Consider the following 22,128-nt stretch of genomic DNA (forward strand, 5'->3'; position numbering starts at 1 on the left):
ATAAGATATGAATCTGTCTTAAGATAAGGTTTTTTCTTCACCCACCTCCTAACCTTCTTGCCCACCCCTGGTGAATTTACAACATTACCTCTTGTTTCAGAAGTTCATTTCCGAAACGGTACTTTTTTTGAAAAAAATGTGTTTTCGGAAATGAACTTCCGAAAACGTGTTTTTTTTTAATATAAAATATTGGTTTCGGAGATGCATCTCCGAAATAAAGTTACATTTTCAGAAAATGTGGTGTTTCGGAAGTTCATCTCCGAACGCACCCCCTTGGAGAATTCGGAAATGAACCTCCGAAAATATGTCTGGATAGAATAAAATGAAAAACAACAACAATTCGCTTTATTTAATCGGGTGAAGATTACAACGATAATAATACATAAAATTAAAGTTACATATTGTTGAACACGGGTAGGTGGGGATGAGAGAGTGGTGGGGAGAAAAAAAGGCTTCCAAATTTCAAAAGGTGTACTACTGTAAGTAACAAATGACGGAGGAGGTGTAACCGGGGCCGGAACATATGACGGAGGAGGTGGATGTCCGGAGGAAGAAGAACCGGAGGTACGTCCACCGCGAGACAAAGGAGCCAATCAATGTAAGCTATAATTTATCATTATCATCAGGGGACGTCATTACAAAAAATTGGGAAAAAAATCTTATTATTTTTAATCTTGATTTTTTAGAAATGACGTCCCCAGATGATAATGATAAACTATAGCTTACAATGATTGGCTCCTTTGTCTCGCGGTGGACGTACCTCCGGTTCTTCTTCCTCCGGACATCCACCTCCTCCGTCATATGTTCTGGCCCCGGTTACACCTCCTCCGTCATTTGTTACTTACAGTAGTACGTATTTTTATTAACATGATAAATCCGATACAAAAACACTGTGCGATACAATCCGAAATCCGAACAAAACAAAACAAAACACGTCAAACAAAACAAAAACATGTTATTCTGCCCGACGAGCGTTACAAAATACACATCAAACAAAATAAAAACACGTTATTCTTCTCGACGAGCGAACTCCTCCAAATGAAGATAATTATACCAATCTTCATCCCACTCAGTATCAGAACCATCAGCGTTGATCACGCCTGAAGGCTGGGCCTGCGCGTCCGAGCCATGGTCTCCCAGGGGACGAGAAGCAGAACCAGTCAAAAGCTTCTTCTTCTCCTTCACCACCTTCACCTCCTTCACCTCCTTCTTTGAAGAACCCTTTCTTCCCTTAGCGCCCTCTTTAGAAGACGCAGTCCTGCGTGCTTGTTGGTTGCCTGACATGTTCCTGTAAACAGTTGAAATCGATTAATATGCGAGACAAAATAAAAAACAAAAAAATTTGAACTTCTGATACAATTCGGAAGTTCATTTCCGAAAACTGGGAGGGAGGTGTTTTCGGAAATGAACTTCCGAAACACCCCTGCGATGGACTTTTCTGCAACTTCCATGGCAGACCCCTAAACCAAACTTCAAACCAAATCAAAATGCTTCTAAACAACCTAAATACTACTAACAACCTAACCATATATCATTTATGCAATTAAAACCCTAAATAACATGCATTTGAATAATAGATCTAAAAATTTCAAAACTTACAAAGTGTTAGGATTGAGGGCTTTTGAATGTTGTTTAGCAGTGTGATTGGAGCCTTGATGCAGCTTTGGAATTCTGTTTGCACAAATTTGGTTAATGTAGTGCAGGAAGTTGGTTAATGACATTTTAACTTTGGTTAATACTGGGCCAAACATCAAAATAGAACCACAAATTATGTAATATACTCAACACATAACCACAAATAGAACCCCAAACTTTGGTTAATGGCATTATGACATACTCAACACATTGTGCACATAAACAAAACATAACCATAAATTCTTCCAAATTCTATAATACAACACATTTTTTCAACACAAATTTTCAAATTCTACAATACAAACACTAATGATTTAAAAATTCATTCTAGCCATTTTTTCCATGCTTCCTTGGTTTCTTCTTTATTTTTGAAACCATGTTGAATGTAGACTTTGATTGATTTTTCATAACATTGACATCATCATTAAATGGATTGTTATGTCCTGCATCTCCAGCTGAAGTTCCTATGTCATCTTAATTGACAAAGTTCACAATCTATCGATGATTATGAACATCCGCATCCTCAAAAAGAGTGTTAACTCTCTCCTCTTTCATCATCGTCATTTCATCCTCAAGAACTAATATCCTCTCTTTGAGATCTGTATTATCAGCCGCTAATCTTTGATAATCATGAACATCCAAACTCTGTTGTACTTGTTCAAACAACACAACATTGACTATGTCATGTTTTGAGTAATAAATCATTCAACCTAATAACAAAACAAAGCCAAAATCAATATAACTAAAGTTGATAAACCTTAACCCTCAAACGCACCAAGACAGAAAAATAAAAACACTAAAATTAAAAAATAAATCCTAAACCTTATTCTTCTTTCAATTTCCCTCTTTCAATAGCAAAATAACCAAAAAAAATAAAATAAAAAGTAACATAGAGAAAGTTTATCCAAAGTATTGACTTCTATTATTTTTATTTTATGGGACTCTCTCACAAGTTAAGGGTTTAAGTAAATTGGATTAGACACGTTCTCCATATACAATAGTGACATTTTCTACACCGACCTTATATATTTATTTGAATATTTTAATTTGTTAACATCAGCATTATACCAAAAGAGGAAAGTTCATGTACAACACTCAACTTAAAGGGCGTTTTAGAGAAAATTCCAAAGCCTAATACAAACATATATATATATATATATATATATATATATATATATATATATATATATATATATATATATATATATATATATATATATATATATATATATATATATATATATATAGGGAGCGTATCCAGTGAGAACTGATATCTATTATGAGAAACGAGAACTAACAATATTAACCTTCTGATTTAATAAACGCTTCAGATTTTTTTATTCCATACAAAGAGCATCTTACTCAAATTTTCCATTATACCTAATATTTATAAATTCCATAAATTGAGAATCTAATCATAATGATTTTTCTATTTATTATATTAATATTTGGTATAAATAAAATTAATATTGTTCGATTCATTTTATTTTTAAAATATTAAATAAATAATAATATTTAAATTTCTAGTTTCCCAATATCCAATAGGCGTCATAATTATTATAATATTGTCAATCGTGAAATTTATATTAAATGGTCACAATTCAATTGTAGAATTTGTAAATGTAATTTTTTTTTTTACGAAATTGCAAATAAATAAATAAAACAAAACTAAAATTTAGATAATAATCTCATTTTTTTTAAATATTTTTAATGGAATGAGTATATAGATGTAAATCAATATTGTGTTTTAAATCAAATGAACATTCCAAATTATTTATATATTTATTTTATACTTTAAAATAGATATAATTCTATTCATTATTTATTTTTGAATAATCTATATACATAGTCTTTATTTTGTACTTTAGACTTAGTGTAATTTTATTCATTACATAATTATAAATATAGTGATCTATAATTTATTTTGATGAAAAAAAGTACAACGTTCTAATATATTGATTTATAATTTTCAATATAAACAAATCTATTATAAATAAAAGCAATTTTTTATCTTGAATGTTTTACTATTGTGACCATTTTAAATAAAAATATATTATTGATTTATTACTTATATTTTTATTTGATATTAAATATTAAAAAATGGACCGTATATTTATTACTTATATCTTTGAATTTTTTACTTTAAATGTTTTACTATTGGGACCATTTCAAGTTAATAAATGTTTTATTTTTTATCTTTAACTATTGTGACCGTTTATTGATTTATTACGTATATATATATATATATATATATATATATTAATTTGATGATAATTTAAAATTGTCAACTATATTTTAATTGAGTTGATTTATTTATTAGCAAATTGAAAAAATTTACTTTTATATATTTATAAGTTACTAGCATTTTAAATAAATTTTACTATTCTAATAATAATATGTTAATTATGGTGCTTATTATATATTGGCAAACTAAAAATTTATTATTTATTTAATTTTTTGAAATTAAAAAATATATATTAGTCTTTATTTATACCAAATATTAGCATAAGAAAAATATTAATCTTTATTTATACCAAATATTAGTATAATAAATAAAAAATAATTATGATAAGATTCTCTATTTATGGAATTTTTAAATATTAAGTATCGGAAATAATTCAGTGAGATGCTCTTTATATGAAATAAAGAAATCTAAAGCGTTAATTAAATCAGAAGGTTAATATTATTAGCTCTCATTTCTCACAATAGATATTAGTTCTCACCGGATACGCTCCCTATATATATATATATATATATATATATATATATATATATATATATATATATATATATATATATATATATATATATATATATATATATATATATATATATATATATATATATATATATATATTCTACTTTTTTGAAGAAGATTTATTCTGCTGGACTTTTTATTTTAAAAGAAATTGACATTCTTGTTAAAACAAATGAAATGTCCAATAGTAGTGTAATTTTCCAAGACTTGTTTCTTTTTCAATACTTGTTTCATTACATATAATTTAGAGAATATTTAAAGACGGTCAAAGTTGTTCGATTACAATAAAAATGTAGCATTGATGAAAATAATAAAATAAAAATTATGTCTACCATTTTTTATACAAATTTCATGACATAAAAAAGTGAAGACTCATTTTAGTCCCTCACAAAAATCGCAGAGGTTAAATTAGTTTCTAGAAAAAAAACACTTACTAAATCTCTTACAAAATTTAACCGGGACATGTTAGTCCCTCTACTAACATTTTTTTTCAAACTGTTTTTTCTTCAAACTGATTTTTTCTTACTTTTGAACTGTGATTGAATTGTCAGTGAAGACTCATTTTAGTCCCTCACAAAAAACGGAGAGTCCAAATTAGTCATTGAGAAAATAGTCCTTATTTAATCCCTTACCTAGTTATGAGATATCATAATCTTATCATTCAGAATTCTGAGTCGTTAGATTCTGTCATTCATAATCTGAGTCTCAAGCTTCTCTTCATATGTTCCTATCCGAGTCAGAGTTCGGTAAATTGTTTGACTAATGATCCTGTACACTTGAACATATGTTAGTATATCTAATTGTTCATTAAATACTTTGTTATCATCACAACCTAAGGGAAATGTTATAAACCAATTTTCTTCCAACATATCATTTGTATTATTTTCGTCACAACTATTATTTACAAAAGTAAGAAATTATCCTAAATCACTCTCATAGCAGAAGTAAACCTTCCTAAAATATCATTTACAACTGAAACAATATCAACACCTAATACACAAGAATACATAACAAGAAAGACCATAGTCACTCAATCATAAGCCTGATAATAAACCCAACAAAGAAAAACGTTATGGTATCGCAATGATTTATCTACAATCCCTTCATAAATAATTTCAAATCAGCAGGCATAAAATAGGAGTCCAATTACAGTTTAAAAATAAGAAAAAATTCATTTGAAAAAAATATTAAAAGAGGGACTAACATGGTTTGATTAAATTTTGTAAGGGATTAAATATAGACCTTTTTTTCTCGGACTAATTTGGACTCTTCCTTTTTTTAGGACTAAAATAGGTCTTCACTAACAGTCTAGTTACAGTTCAAAAGTAAGAAAAAAAACCTGTTTAAAAAAATATTAGTAGAGGGACTAACATGACTCGGTTAAATTTTATAAGAGATTTAAGAGAGACTTTTTTTTCTCAGGAATTAATATAACCTCTCCAGTTTTTGTGAGGGACTAATATGGACCTTTACTATAAAAAGGTAAATATCTTAAATTTTGTTTTCAATCCCTCAATTTTTTTTAAAGAATGATCTTCCTAAATATTTTTAAATTCTCATTAATTTAGTCGTTAAGTGATAAACTGGTACTAAAATCATCGTTAATTCTGTCGTTAAGTTGTAAAAACCATTGCTAAATTGTAGGAGAGATTAAAAACGTGAATACATTTTTTCAGAAGGACTATTATTTAGAGCTTTGTTTTTTGAGTTAAAGTAAATTTAATATATATATATATATATATATATATATATATATATATATATATATATATATATTTGAAATAAAATTTTTATATAGAATAATAAAAAATATTTATTATTATTATATTTTTAATTTTCAGAATATTATAATAACATAAAAGATGTTTAGAAATTTTATATAAATTCTTCAAAAAAAATTAATACAAATTTTGAGTTTCTTCATTTATGAGATTTTTGATATTATGAATAAAAGTAAATTCTTTAAAACTTTCTTAATCAAAATCTTTCAATTGTTTCTACCTATAGGGTGGATGTGGTAGCTCAGTTGACATTTGTTAACTGACTTAAGGAAGTTGTTGATCCAAAATTTAATCTCTGACAACGACATTTATTTGTAAACAAGTTGTTGATAACTTATAAATCAACAACTAAAAAAAATTGTTTCTACCTAATTTTTTTTCTTTCAAAACCCTCTTCTCATTTCTTTTTCAAACTCTCAAACACACACACTAAAAAAATATTTTACAAAATTTAAAATAAAATTTAAAATAAAATTTAAAATATTTAGAATAACCACAAATATACTGTTATAATTAAAAATACAATAAAATAATTAACACAATAAAATAATTAAAAATAAATAGAAACTAATGTATCCGATCTAGAAAAAAAACAGAAACCAATGTATCCTCGAGTTTTTTCTTCTTATAAGTATCAATAGGTACAAAAATTCTTAGATTTTAAATTTAAACTGATTAAGACTAATCAACAAGAATACAAGATTACAACTTTAAATAAGGCTTAATACTTTTTAATAAAAAAATAAATTTTAGTTAAAAATACAAAATAATTATTTGCAATTTTGTTGAATGAATTTAATTCATAAATTTTAGACTTTTTATTATTATCTTATTATCATTATTTTAAGGCATATAATTATTATGATTTGATGTGTCATAGACTCAAAGTAATAAGAGAGTTGAAAAAAAAGGTAGCCGCCAAAGCAACGGTTGAGATTGACAGAAAAATGTGAGTGAGCAAGTTGATGAAGTGGGACCAATGTACGGTTGTTGCATTTGCATTTACTCACTGCTCAAGTCTCCCTTGCCCTTTTCTCATTGGCAGCCCTCCCAAATAATTGTATGTGTTTAGGATCTCTAGGACGTGAGATCCTTCTAGGATTAAATATCAATTTATTCTGACACGTGTTACCCTTTTTGGTATATTAATTTAAATTATATGAATTATTTAAATATATGTATTATTTTATTCAACTTGTTTAATAGTATTTTTTTTTACAATTTCTTAATTCACTCTTTGTTATTCTTAGGTATTTGACGCAATTTCAATAATGCTTCATACTTTCGAAGATACATATTAGGAAGTATATTTTTTTTGTTGGAATTTATTTTTTTCGGAGTTACATCCACGAAAGTATTTTAAATTGGTAAATGTTGGGAAAATTTGAACTTAATTCAGTTCAGGGAAACTTCCGTAGATGTATCTCCGGAACGTCTTAACGCCTGAATGTTCTGTAGATATAGCTCCGAAACATTCTGCTATATTTTAAACCAACTATATTTCACTCCAAAACTCCAACTTTTTTGTGCAACAGAATAATACATCAAAATAGTGATATGTGTGCTCAAAAACCTTACATGAGTGTCGCAGGTCTTATCCACCTCCTCAAGCACATCTAATGGATCAAACCCCAAGCTATTAGAAGCTCTCTCGCCTCCTCCTTCGCCGTCCTATCGTGACGGATGAGGGCACCCCTAATAGACAAGAGACATCGTTCAGTATAATAGTGATCTCACCATGCGGTAGATGGAATGAGGACGTCTCAGTGTGTCATCTTTCCGCAAATTCCATAAGCATTTCATTGTGGATCAGGTTGTAACCGATCTCACAAAGGTCCTTCAGACTAAAGGCAGTGAGGATATCCTGGAACCACGCCTCCTGTGGTTGCTCCAAAGTTGTAATCTTCCGCTTATGGTTATAGAACTTTTGTGTCTCACGCCACTGAAAATTTCCAATGAAAACAATGTGAATAACAATCAATGTTACAAACAATAAATTTTCAATTAAAAAATAAAGAATTAATCTAAGCAATGTTACCACTCCATCCCAGACATGTTTGGCAATATGGTCAGCTTACCTTGTCAGCAGGGACATATCAGAGGGACCCTTCGGGAAACCCTCAAGCGCATCCTCATAGTCATCAGCATTCTCCTGCAGTGGGTCATCACCCTCGGGAGGTGGCACCGAAGAAACATCATCTGCAAGAAGTGGCACAGACCTATCCCGACGAGGTCTGCGGAAGGACGAGGCCTGTGATGTACCCTCACCAGGATCCCGACGCCTACGGGATGAAGAAGTGGAAGTGGACGGGGCCTATGCACTAGGCTGTGGACTAGGCTGTGGCGTAACCTCAGTTGTGGGCTATGCTGGAACAGCTGGAACAGTGGTGTCGCCTCCCTCTGGAACTATTTGGCTCCGTGCACGTCGGACGAATACATGTTGTGCAACCCGCCCATGTATGAGTCGGTTCGTACAATCAGGCATAAGGTCTGCAAGGTATAACAAATAAATTTGAATTAGATACAAATAAATTATAAAAACAAAAGAAAAAACAATTTTTAACTTCAGATATATACATATGGAAAACTTCCGTAGATACAACTACGTAAGTACCCAACATACAAAACATATGGGTTGTTTTGGAGCTGCATTTACAGAAATATCCTAAAGTTAACTTGTTGCGTAGATGCACCTCCGGAACCTTCTGCAACTCATCAGTTGTGACAATGGCGGTTAGAACCCTTGAAAATCAAATTTTTGAGGCTCTGATCGTCCGTTTAACACAACAAACAATACCTACATTGTCTCTAAACTATGTTTCTAAAACTATATAAGAATTTCTACACCTAAAAGTATATTCTAACTCTTTTACAGGAAATACTCAAAAATACATCGGAAACTCGTAAACTTACCGATTATATAAAGCTTTGAATGATTTAGAGTGTGTTGATCGTTGAAGTTGATGCTCGGTGTCGAACTCAAAAGAAAAAAAAAGCAAGTTTGGTGGAAAAATATTTTTTGAGGTTTGAGAGATTTTGGAGAGTTAGAAGATGAAAAAAGTTAAGAATGAGGGAGGAGAAGACAATCTAGCGCGATTTTATCAAAAATGGTTATGGAGATACATAACAGGAATCCTTCTGTAGGCTTACCTACCAAACAAACTAACCTTGAGTAAAAAAATGTGCATTCGAAGATACACCTCTGAAAGCAGGGGTATTTTTGGAAATGCACATGGTACCTAAGAACCCCAATGGGTGAGAAATTTCCTTTTTTAAAATAAAAAGTGATTTCATTAACATCAAACAAAATTATAGAGTTAAGCTATCTTTAAAAGGTAAGTATTCCAACCACGCTTTAGAACCATGACTCTTCCTAACACCCATCATATGGTGTGCAATAGAATTTAAAAGTTCTACTGATAAACATAAGTGACTTATCTTTAAAACAATTTAGCAGCATATTATAATCCATAATTATGGGTTCCAAAGCAGCAAGGTGTAGCGGGGAAAAATGAGACCAAAACCATTGGATTGACTTGACTCATTATTTTAGTGAAAGTCGCCACCGTGCTTTATTGTTTCCAAAGGAAATGGGAAATGGACGAAGTAAAACCCAAAGAAGTTTTTAAATAAAAACTAGCAAAACAAGGATCTTAGGTACGAGGGTTGATTATGCAAGGGGAAGGTGTTAGAAACCCTCACATCAGTGGTACTCCACAGGAACCTTTTTGTAAATCTGTGTTAAAAGAGTTGTGTGTAAAAAAAAGTTGTTTGGTTAAAAAATGCTCAACACGATGTCGCATCTTGTGCCTACATACCTCCTGAGTGCAATGGAGAAATTAGAGCAATTATAGTTCCACTCAAAAGGGAAGTGTTGAGAATACTCAGGTGTCACATGCAAGTATACATGTTTTTTTATCATAGCAAGTGATAAAAAATCAGTATCGTACCCACAGAGAGTGTTACTACTTTGATATGACTTTTGTATTAAATCTATCATTTCACTTTAAGCATAAGTAGAGAAATAATAATAGGTGATGGTTTGAAACCATATTTCACATAAAAATAAAAGTAAACTAAGAGAAAAGCATGTGTAGAAGTATCAAGAGACATATAGTTGAGCTTATGGTCCACTAATATCTTTAGTGTGTTTGCGTGTTAATGATGTGTGGTGTCGTGACAGACAAGGTCAGAACTCAGAAGGATATGGTGGTGTATTTTTACATCACACATAAGCATGTATAAAAGGGCAAGGAAAGAAAATTTCTAAGCTCCACTTATAACCCTAATACACGTCTATTAAATGTTCTGATATTCCTTAATGGTTGCAACTTCTTATGTCTAAGAAAACTAGGTCATGTAAATATATCTATCGCACTCTTTCAACCATTTTTATGCATGAAATACACTTGTTGTTAGATCTCTCATAACAACAAGCTATTACCTATATCTAAGGTGATCAATCAAAGAAATAGATTTTGGAGATATAAACACATGATAAAGCAAGCAATAACCATACAAGCATATAACATAAACACACTTTTAATATTAATATCACATTGCTCAACTAAAAGAACTTTAGCTCATAGTGACCTGAGTACAGACAATGAATATGGTTCTTAAAGGAAACATCTTAAGACAATAAAATGAACAAAAGATATCAACCTAAGAGGAGCTCGGAGCAAGACTTGAGATGGTTAATCTTCAAGAGGAAACTTCAGTCGCGCTAATGATCATTTGCTAGCACAGACTTAGATGAGGAGAGAAATCCCGTTCACACTACTTCAACCACACACTGAAATTTTTGTAATATAAACTTGGAATATTTTTTGAACTCCTTTCAATGTTGGTTGCATTGGATCATGGGCCTAGAGTTAGGGTTTCTTCAGCTGCATTGGATCATGGGCCTAGATTCAAGAATTTCATCCATCCCATGCATCCTCAACATCTTCAGCATAGAAAGAGGGAATATTTGTACCAGCAGACAGTAGTGGGAGACAAGGCGAAATGTGCAGATTGTCACAGCAGGAGCAGGCGGCGTGTAGTGTACCTTTGTACTAGATTTTGTCATTTAGCGCCACCTTCTTTAACCTTGAATTTGAATCATTTCCACTCTCATTTTTAGCACCCACCGAGTATTTCCCTCCAATTAGTACCTCTTTCCACTCTCTCTTCATTAGCGTACAGCTTGCAAGTGTTATTTCTTTCTGAATTAAGCTTCTAAAAGTTGTCTGTCGTATATAATTTTTCAAGCCAACTATTCAATTTTTACAAGTATACAATTTTACTGGAAATTTACGTTTTATACAGGATTTTTCTTAAAAAAACATACATTTTTATCGGAATTTTAAAATGTCTGATAAAAACTTATATTTATCGTGTAATTTTACCTGATTTTTTGAAAAATACAGTTAAACTAAATGCATCTTTACGAGGGATTTTAAAAAACCTGGTAAAAAGGCATACAAGCTTACCGATTTCAAAAAAATAGTAGAAGAAAATATTGAGATGGCAACTGAATTTTTTGAAAAATTCGGGAAAGTCATGTTGATTTTTCATATTTTAAAAAATTGATAGTTCTAATTCTCTATTTTTTTCAATGAAGACCAGAGGAAAGACGACACGATTGCTTCTAGGAAGATTCACAGAGCTGTAGAGAGGTCTCGTGTGAAGGTAGATGATCTTAATGATTTAAACATTCGGGCGGAAAAAGTAGCTCCGGCAGTTTCTGACAGGAGAAGGATGATTGAGCAGGCACACACACCTTGCATTATGTGGCATTGAGGAGGTAAATGTGATCGACGAGTCATATATCTTGCTAATGAGTCCGATGTTGTGGTTGTTGACGTTATTGATACATGAGCTCTGGAGGTTAAGGGTCAGGATGACAGGAAGGTGGTGGTTGAGACAGAGTTGACTCATGTTAGACATGTGACTTCACACATAAGAAGGGGTGAATTGTGTGTTTCAGAAAAAGTTAGATTTTAAAAACGTTTAGAATCAAAATAAGAGTTTGAAAATATTTTAGAAAAGGTTTATAATTAAGCAGTGGAAAATAAATTTGTAGAAGATTAAGTGCGGAAAAAAGAGAGTTAAGGGAAGAGAGAAGAACATTAAGAATTATACACGTTCATTCAAAAACGACGTAGACATGTATCCCTAGGATTTTATCTTGAGAGTATCCAATAAACTTAAGATCTTTTAGTAGGATGAACTCTCGAACCCCTTTATACAAGTAAAATTAAGTTTATGGCTAACTTCCAGCCAAACAACAAAGTGGGGAATAAAGTGGGAGTCTTCCTTATGGATCGAAGCGATTAGTCTCCTTAACACAAGAAATTTGGAGCAGTTAGTCTTCAAGCTTTCCAAATAAAGGTTTTATCACGAGAAAATCTTAAACGTTGAGAGCTTTTATCACTGGGTTGAACTCGTGAACCCAAACTTGGTTTTATATCGGCTAACTAAGAACCTAAGATATTTGATCACTTGTCTGATCTCAAACCTAAACAAGCTTTTATCACAGTATAAGCTTGAACCTAAACTTAATTTTATCATGGGCTAACCAAGAACCTAAGCGGAGACTTGATCACACAATCCCCAAACAAAAGCTTTTCATGGGTTTTATCTTCTAACCTAAGCAAACAATCTCTCAAAGAATATAATGTTCAACCAAGGTAAAAATAAAACTTCCTTGTTGAGCTTACAAAACTATCCTTCCAGAATTACAACTTCCTCACTCGCAAAGGGACTTTCTCGAAAGGCACTTCAACTAAATTTTTAGTGAGAGAAAGTAAATAAAATAATTTTTAGAGAGAAAGTGAGAAGTGAGAAATGAAAACCACTTAATTATAGGCTAGAGGTTAGCATAAAAAAGAAATAATTTTAAAGGTTTTTTATGATTTGCCAACTGATTGACTGTAACGCCCGGAAAAATAAGTATATGCTTAATTTGGACGTTTGTGACGTTTATTGGAATTTTACCGTTTTTGGAGTCGTTTCAGTCGGTATTAGTTCGGGATGACGGACTAATATTTAATTGAAGGTTTTCATATTTTTGGTACTAGAAATATTATTAAGGTAATATTCTGCGTTTGGGGTTTTTCTGAGCAATTGAGTTTGGACCGTAAAGTAGATATTTTGTTAAGATATTTTGGAGAAGTAGGGGGGAGATAGAAAAGAATATAAGAAAAGAAAAGAAGAAAGAAAAATAGAAAAAGGAAAGAAGAGAGAAAGAAAGGGAAGGGAGAAAGAAGAAGAGGAAAAGAAGAAAAAGTGGAGATTGGTGGTTTTTCATCCGAATCGAGTTCCGATCGTCGCTATAGTCGGGTAAGGGGGTGAATCTAATTTATCTTGAATGTATGATTCTTATAGTCTTGTTCTTGTTTTTGTTCTTCTTGTTCAATTTCCATAACTTTCTTGTGTGGTCTTTGTTTGATCTATGTTTGTTTGAGTATGATTGTATGATGATTAAATGATATCCTTGTTGTGTTATGATGATTGATCATGCTTTCTTTTCCATTTTCATGGCTTGATTGAGTTTGAAGAAAGTGTTAGGTTTTGAGAAAGATTGATGAATCAACCATGAAAAGTTTGATGTTAGGTTGTTTTAATGGTATGTATGTGTTGTATTGATGTTATAATGATGTATAGGTGTTAGAGAAATGTTTATAAGGGTTTAGTTGGTGGAAATGGTGATTTTAGGGTTTCTACGAAGCTTAGGTCGACCTACATAGAGGTTTGCGGCGACCTGTGCAGCCTAAAAGGCAAAAATCTAGGTTTTCTGATGAATGCGTCGACCTATTGGGTCAGCGTGCGCATACCCGGGGGTGGCAGGAGTTCAATGCGTCGACCTATGATTTCCATGCGTCGACCTACAGCTTTTTTTTTTTCCATTTTTGGCAGATTTTGTAACGATCATAACTCTTGAACCGTAACTCCGATTTTGTCGCCGTTCGAAGCGTTGGAAAGCTAACGCAATGAATTATACTATGATATAATAAAATGATTCATATGATGTAGTCTCCTATTATTTTTATTCGGATCAAGTGATGAAATGTGTAGTATGTTCAATTATCTAAACTTTGAAACCTTGTAACTTTTTATCCGTAACTCCGTTTTATACGCCGTTCGAAGCGTTAGGAAGCTAGTTAGATGTTCTATATGATGTTATAGGCTTGGTTAACTTGTGATTGATTGGTTGTAATTGTTGTTGATGAAAACACATAATTGTTTATATGCGCGATATGATTGGTAGATAATCATAGTGCTTGGTTGCAATTGTTGTTGATGTGTGGATTAACATGAAATCATGTTCGTATGTGTTATGTATTAATGAATGTTCATTCTTAATATGTGACGATGTTTGGTTGTTTGTTGTTAACATGATGTGTGGCCTTATGGCAAGTAATTGTTGTTATGAGAATGATGTATTATCATTGTTGAATTGCTGTTATTAAAACTTGTTGATGATGTATTGATTAAGTTGTGGGCCGATGGCCAATATTAATTTGATGTGATGCAATTATGCGATCATTTATGCCAATGTGGCCAGTATGTTTTGACGGTGAATGTGTGTTGTGTGCTTATTAATGCCTGTGTGGTAATTATGGTGTGATATAATTGATAACGATGTTATTAATTGGTGATGTATCCTTTTGGATAGAATATAAACTGTGTAACGTGAGTATGTGACCGTGTTATATTGTTGATGATGTTGTTGTCATGTAATAGAGTCATATATTTGCACAGCATAACATTTCAATACGTTAATGGCGGAATGCTATTAACAGGTGGCCTGAATTGGCAATTATTACCAGTGGGAGCTTAATGCTCGGTAAAAAGGTGTATTTGCCCGAGTGGCAAGAGGTCATCAGTGGGGGCGAAATGCTCGATGACGGTTAGTCGTAGCTTACTGCTCGACAAAGGTGTATTTTCCTGAGGGAAAGAAGTCCCAGCATAATGCTCGGCAAGGTGTATTTGTCATAATGACAAGGAGGAGTTTACTCCGGATTTGGTACCACATGCATATGCATAGTCGAGTCTCATTCATCATTGTTTGTCTTTATAATTATGTTATCATTCATGTGTCGCATTACTTATATATCGATTGTGGTTAAATGAGTGGATTACCTTGTTGTATGATTCTTGATGATACTTGTTGGCATTACTATATTTGTCATGCTTTTCATTATGAATTATATTCTCACCCTTCTGCTGATTTGATGCTTGAGTGGCATCCTGCAGATTAGCCGCTTTGGGATTCTTTTGGAAGAGGTAGTTCTCCAGTTGGTCTTGTCGGTTGCTCTGATACGTAACACCGGGGAGTCGGGAGTCTGTTGTTATTTATTTGTATATGACTCTTTTGAACATGTATATGTGATGATGTGCTGATGTGTATTGTAAACACTTTATTTTAGAAAACTCCTCTTTGAGAGTGAGAGCTATACATATATATATATATATATATATATATATATATATATATATATATATATATATATATATATATATATATATATATATGTTCATATCTTCCGTGTGTTATGTATCGTTTTATTGGCAGGTGTTGTATGCTTTTGGCATCGCTGATGTCCGTTTGTTTTCTAGGTGTTTGTTTAGTTACTTAGTGTAACATCCTAATTGTGTTGTATGAAATTTTAACACTCTGATGTTTTCTTGCCTAATTGCTTTGGGTAGAATTGGGGTGTTACATTAGTGGTATCAGAGCAGGTCGGTCTGTCCGGCCAGTGTTGTCTAATGTTGTTTAATTCCTCAGTACGTGATAAGTGTGTGGAGCACTGTCAGTACTTGTTGTGCCTCTAGTCAGTTGTATGCAGGAGTGGTTTGAAGCTAAGTGGGGGAGAAGATATGCTTCTCGGATATGTTTCGGTTGCAAGATGTTAGTATGCTACTGAGGGCAGCAGTACTAGTGTTGTTGGAATTTGTTGTTTTCTGAAGTGAAGGTGACTTGGACTTAAGACTTTGGTTGTTAATCAAGTTGGAGTGTCACGGATTAGATTTTGGTTATTTCTAAGGAATGGAATTTAGAGAGTTGTGATGCTCTAATGCTACTGATGGACTGTGAAGTTGTTGTTTGAGTAGCCTTGTGTGAGGTGTCGTTGTTGGATCAGTGATTAAGGAAAGTATTGTGGTATACTTTGTTGTAGAAGTTATTGACGTTGTTGGAAACGTTTTGGAACTCGAGTAAGAATTAGGAGTATGAAGAGTTGAGTAGGATCTCAGGAATTTTGTTTTGAGATGTTGTTAGAAGTGTTTTGGTACGTAGCTACCAGACATCGGTGTTAGCTGGTTCAGATGATCTTGGGAGATTTGTGAGTTATGGAATCATAGTGCTTCTGTGCTATGAGCAAAAGTTGGAAAAGAATATTATTAATGTTGGTACTGATAGTTTATACTCTATTATGATTGTCGGCTACCTATTGACAAATTGAGGACTTGATCACCCTTAATCTCTTGTTGATAAGTAGACGGGATCGTATTGGACGTGATAGGCTTATCTGGCTAGTTTGATAATATTGGAAGTGAATGAGTCGGTGCAAGGTGGTACGACGTTGGTTATGTTGTCGACGACTTTGGATGTTCTTAAGAAAGAGCGATTGTGGGAATTACGAATAGTTGCGCATTTGTATAAGTGTTTCTTGAAGGTTTAAGTGATTCATCGTCTAAAAGGGGAATTCCGTCTTGGAGTTCTGTTTTGACGGATTTAGTTCCTAGAACTATTGTTGTGTCGAGGGTTCCGTATCGGATGCCAACTTCTGAGTTGAAAGAGTTGAGGAGTCAACTTAAGGATTTTCTTGAGAAGAGGTTTGTTCGTTCGAGTGTGTCGCCGTAGGGTGCATGTGTTTTGTTGGTTAAGAAGGAAGGTTCTATGAGGCTTTGTGTCAATTTTAGACAATTGAGAAAAGTGACAATTAAGGAAAAGTATCCACTTTCGAGGATTGATATTTTGACGGATCAAGTTGGTTGGAGCTTGTTTGTTTTGCAAGTTTGATTTGAGGTATGGGTATCATCAGTGTGAAGATGATCATGCTAAGTATTTGGGAATTGTTTTGTCTGTGTTGGGAAGAAGAAGTTGTTTGCTAAGTCTCCTTATGTGAGTTTTTGGTCGAGTGAAGTGAATGTTCAAGGGTTAAGAGGAGGTTGACTATCATTCCTATTTTGATTTTGCCGGATCTGTTAGAACTGTTTGTGGTGTTTTGGGATGTTTCTTTGTTGGGTTTGCAAGAAGTTCTAATGCAGAAAGGGGTAAGTGGTGGTTTATGCTTTTATGCGAGTTAAGATTTTTGAAAAGATTTATCTGTCACAAGATTTAGAGTTGCCAGTTGTTATTTCTATTTGGGAAATTTGAAGGCACTAATTATTCGGATCGAGATTTGTGTGTGTAAGTGACTACAAGAGTTTGAAGTATTCGTTTGATCAGAACGAGTTGAATATGAGAAAGCATTGCATACGTCTATGTCGATGATTCGAGTATTGTGATTGTTGAAACAGTTGTGAGATTTGAGTTTGGGTTGTAAAGCGACTTCTTCAGGTGTTGAGCTTTATACGTGGAAGCTTACTTGTGGTATTCTTGATGAGATTAGAAAAGGTCAGAAATCGGATTTGAATGGGTTAATAAGATGACATTGATTAGTCAAAGATAAAGATAGTGATCTTCGGATTGATAAGAACAATGTCATGGGATGTCATGATCAAGTTTGCATTCCTAATGTTCAGATTGAGATCCAAGGTTTATTTCTTAAATTTTGAGAAGGTTCGCAAAGTACTTTGGGTATGAAGTTGCGTTGAGTTTGGTGTCTCATCCTCAAACAGATGGTCACACTGAGAGGACGATTTGGTCACTTAAAGATCTATGAGGGCTTGTGTTGTGAAACAAGGATGTGTTTGGATTAGCTTTTTGTCTTTGAACGGATGATACAAGGACGTTTGTCTGGTGTGCAAGCTGACACAGCAGATTAAGAGGTTGAGTATGTTAAGAGAGAACAATGAGTTTCTGGTGAAAACTAGAAAGGGCTGGAAGTTGGATATGAAATTGGTAAATCTGTTTGTTGGGGGAAATCAGAGTGCACATCGGAAGCGTGAAATGACGCGGTTCGTATGTGTGTGTATGAATTGTTAGAGTTCAAATTTTGGACAGTGGACGTGGTAGGAATGATAAGACCACCAGATGTTTTGGTTACATGTTTGACTGTTATGTCTTGCATGGTTGTTTGGATGTTGTGCGACCGGGATGTTGGTATTCTAGTTTTGTTGAGGCTGTTCAGAAGTTGCATATGTCGTGGAACTTTATGTCCTTATCTAGAATGGTGTCTCGTTTTCATGGTGATGGTTCGAGTGCATGTAGCTAATTCCTTGGATGGGGGATTAGAGGTGTGTTGCCTTTGATGATGGTAACAATCTGGTTGCGGTTTGGTTGACAAGTGCATTGTGTGGGAATTGCATCTTGTTCTTGTTGTCTGTGTCTTTGTTATTTCTTGTGTTTTGGTGTTAGTCGATGAGTGCGTTGTATGGGCATTGCATGTCGTTGTCGTTGTTGTACTTTGGTTGTTTTGCTTTTAGCTAGAGTGATTCGTTGTTGGTGCTGATTGTGTCGTTGTTTCGTGGCTTGATAGTTGGTTAGTCGAAGGCGAGAGCGTATCCAGGTTTGTTTGCATTTGGGATATTTCCGAGGACGGAAATGTTCTAAGTGGGGGAGAGTTGTAACGCCCGGAAAAATAAGTATATGCTTAATTTGGACGTTTGTGACGTTTATTAGAATTTTACCATTTTTGGAGTCGTTTCAGTCGGTATTAGTTCGGGATGGCGGACTAATATTTAATTGAAGGTTTTCATATTTTTGGTACTAGAAATATTATTAAGGTAATATTCTGCGTTTTGGGGTTTTTCCGAGCAATTGAGTTTGGACCGTAAAGTAGATATTTTGTTAAGATATTTTGGAGAAGTAGGGGGGGAGATAGAAAAGAATATAAGAAAAGAAAAGAAGAAAGAAAAACAGAAAAGGAAAGAAGAGAGAAAGAAAGGGAAGGGAGAAAGAAGAAGAGGAAAAGAAGAAAAAGTGGAGATTGGTGGTTTTTCATCCGAATCGAGTTCCGATCGTCGCTATAGTCGGGTAAGGGGGTGAATCTAATTTATCTTGAATGTATGATTCTTATAGTCTTGTTCTTGTTCTTGTTCTTCTTGTTCAATATCCATAACTTTCTTGTGTGGTCTTTGTTTGATCTATGTTTGTTTGAGTATGATTGTATGATGATTAAATGATATCCTTGTTGTGTTATGATGATTGATCATGCTTTCTTTTCCATTTTCATGGCTTGATTGAGTTTGAAGAAAGTGTTAGGTTTTGAGAAAGATTGATGAATCAACCATGAAAAGTTTGATGTTAGGTTGTTTTAATGGTATGTATGTGTTGTATTGATGTTATAATGATGTATAGGTGTTAGAGAAATGTTTATAAGGGTTTAGTTGGTGGAAATGGTGATTTTAGGGTTTCTACGAAGCTTAGGTCGACCTACACAGAGGTTTGCGTCGACCTGTGCAGCCTAAAAGGCAAAAATCTGGGTTTTCTGATGAATGCGTCGACCTATTGGGTCAGCGTGCGCATACCCGGGGGTGGCAGGAGTTCAATGCGTCGACCTATGATTTCCATGCGTCGACCTACAGATTTTTTTCCATTTTTGGCAGATTTTGTAACGATCATAACTCTTGAACCGTAACTCCGATTTTGTCGCCGTTCGAAGTGTTGGAAAGTAACGCAATGAACTATACTATGATCTAATAAAATGATTCATAGGATTTAATCTCCTATTATTTTTATTAGGATCAAGTGATGAAATGTGTAGTATGTTCAATTATCTAAACTTTGAAACCTTGTAACTTTTTATCCGTAACTCCGTTTTATACGCCGTTCGAAGCGTTAGGAAGCTAGTTAGATGTTCTATATGATGTTATAGGCTTGGTTAAGTTGTGATTGATTGGTTGTAATTGTTGTTGATGAAAACACATAATTGTTTATATGCGCGATATGATTGGTAGATAATCATAGTGCTTGGTTGCAATTGTTGTTGATGTGTGGATTAACATGAAATCATGTTCGTATGTGTTATGTATTAATGAATGTTCATTCTTGATATGTGATGATGTTTGGTTGTTTGTTGTTAACATGATGTGTGGCCTTATGGCAAGTAATTGTTGTTATGAGAATGATGTATTATCATTGTTGAATTGTTGTTATTAAAACTTGTTGATGATGTATTGATGAAGTTGTGGGCCGATGGCCAATATTAATTTGATGTGATGCAATTATGCGATCATTTATGCCAATGTGGCCAGTATGTTTTGACGGTGAATGTGTGTTGTGTGCTTATTAATGCCTGTGTGGTAATTATGGTGTGATATAATTGATAACGATGTTATTAATTGGTGATGTATCCTTTTGGATAGAATATAAACGGTGTAACGTGAGTATGTGACCGTGTTATATTGTTGATGATGTTGTTGTCATCTAATAGAGTCATATATTTGCACAGCATAACATTTCAATACGTTAATGACGGAATGCTATTAACAGGTGGCCTGAATTGACAATTATTACCAGTGGGAGCTTAATGCTCGGTAAAAAGGTGTATTTGCCCGAGTGGCAAGAGGTCATCAGTGGGGGCGAAATGCTCGATGACGGTTAGTCGTAGCTTACTGCTCGACAAAGGTGTATTTTCCTGAGGAAAAGAAGTCCCAGCATAATGCTCGGCAAGGTGTATGTTATCATTCATGTGTCGCATTACTTATATATCGATTGTGGTTAAATGAGTAGATTACCTTGTTGTATGATTCTTGATGATACTTGTTGGCATTACTATATTTGTCATGCTTTTCATTATGAATTATATTCTCACCCTTCTGCTGATTTGATGCTTGAGTGGCATCCTGCAGATTAGCCGCTTTGGGATTCTTTTGGAAGAGGTAGTTCTCCAGTTGGTCTTGTCGGTTGCTCTGATACGTAACACCGGGGAGTCGGGAGTCTGTTGTTATTTATTTGTATATGACCCTTTTGAACATGTATATGTGATGATGTGCTGATGTGTATTGTAAACACTTTATTTTAGAAAACTCCTCTTTGAGAGTGAGAGCTATACGTGTGTGTGTGTGTATATATATATATATATATATATATATATATATATATATATATATATATATATATATATATATATATATATATATATATATATATATATATATTCATATCTTCCGTGTGTTATGTATCGTTTCATTGGCAGGTGTTGTATGCTTTTGGCATCGCTGATGTCCGTTTGTTTTCTAGGTGTTTGTTTGGTTACTTAGTGTAACATCCTAATTGTGTTGTATGAAATTTTAACACTCTGATGTTTTCTTGCCTAATTGCTTTGGGTAGAATTGGGGTGTTACATTGACAATATGCACCAATCAATTTATTAGCCTAAACTAATCGATTAACAAGTTAAAAATGGAAGGAATAGATATTTAGCCGTTACTCATCATTAAGATTTTGTCCTACTCGCTTATGGCATATTTTTGAACTGTTCTAATTGATTGGAAGAGTGTCAATGATTGGTAGAGACAAAAATTCCCCCAAAGCTTTTATGACAACTTCTAACTCATCGGTCACGACTTCAAGGTATTTTTGAAAAGGTTTATTTGAGAAAAATAAGTTTGAAAACAAATTTGTGTGTGTGTGATTTAACCATGTACTTTTATCATAATACCCTTATATTTTATAATATGTTCACTCAAGCGTGTCGAAAAAGAGTTTGACATACTGTCACAACTTAATATTTTATATTTTCTTGACATATATTAACCATGATGTATTGCGGTTAATGTCAATTCATTGTATGGTATAACCATATGAAAATCATCTAATTTCAAATGGAAATAACAAATTCATATTGAAAACTATAT

The sequence above is a fragment of the Vicia villosa genome, linkage group LG3, assembly GCF_029867415.1.
Source record: "Vicia villosa cultivar HV-30 ecotype Madison, WI linkage group LG3, Vvil1.0, whole genome shotgun sequence".
NCBI classification, from domain to species: domain Eukaryota; kingdom Viridiplantae; phylum Streptophyta; class Magnoliopsida; order Fabales; family Fabaceae; genus Vicia; species Vicia villosa.